This window comes from Montipora capricornis, chromosome 9 (assembly GCF_036669925.1).
Source record: "Montipora capricornis isolate CH-2021 chromosome 9, ASM3666992v2, whole genome shotgun sequence".
NCBI lineage: Eukaryota > Metazoa > Cnidaria > Anthozoa > Scleractinia > Acroporidae > Montipora > Montipora capricornis.
Window position 1 is genome coordinate 50,682,178 of NC_090891.1, and position 789 is coordinate 50,682,966.

Sequence of the window (789 nt, forward strand, 5' to 3'; positions counted from 1 at the left end):
TCTGCTAACTTTTAGTAAATTTTGCTTTACTTTCTCTACATCCCATTATTTTATTTTGCTATTATTGTAAATTTGAGCTACGTGTGTACATGTTAGAAATTTAAACTTTGTTGGTTCGTTTCGAAACTCACAATGACATGTTAACACCACTCTTCAATTCAAACATTCTGGTAAGCTGATCACAGGAATTAAATATTCATTTTATCGTCTGTCTATTGTTTTGTGGAACAATGAACATCACAGCTAAATACAAGTTGAACAACAAAGAAAAAACGCGCATGACATGCGCATTTGGAAATACGCATTTAAAAACGTGCATGCGTTTTGCGTTTGTGTAGGCTGTTTATTCCTGGTCTGCCCTGTAATTTACTGTTGTTTGCTATGGGGAAATATTTACAATAGTCCCTTATCACAGCTAATACAGTGTATGTATAAGGCCTTAGATTAATGAACGATACTCCCTTGCAAGATCCTATTACTCCTTATTATGCAAATTCTGGACTACTAAAATTTCGTGATATTGTCAAGTTGTCAACATGCTTATTAATTTTTTTTTAATGAGCATTTATGTGAAAATACGCCAAGGAACTTTCCAATAACTCTTGTATCTGAGCAACATTATTATTTTACATGCGGTGCTTCAGCTCAACAATTATCAATTCCCTAATCTAGAATAAACATAAGAAAGTTCTGCCCTACCAGTGTTGGAGAGTATTAACAAAATGCCCTCCCTGTTTGTATTCAAGACTTACTGTAACAACAAAAACCTCTTTCATAAAAGCACTTCGC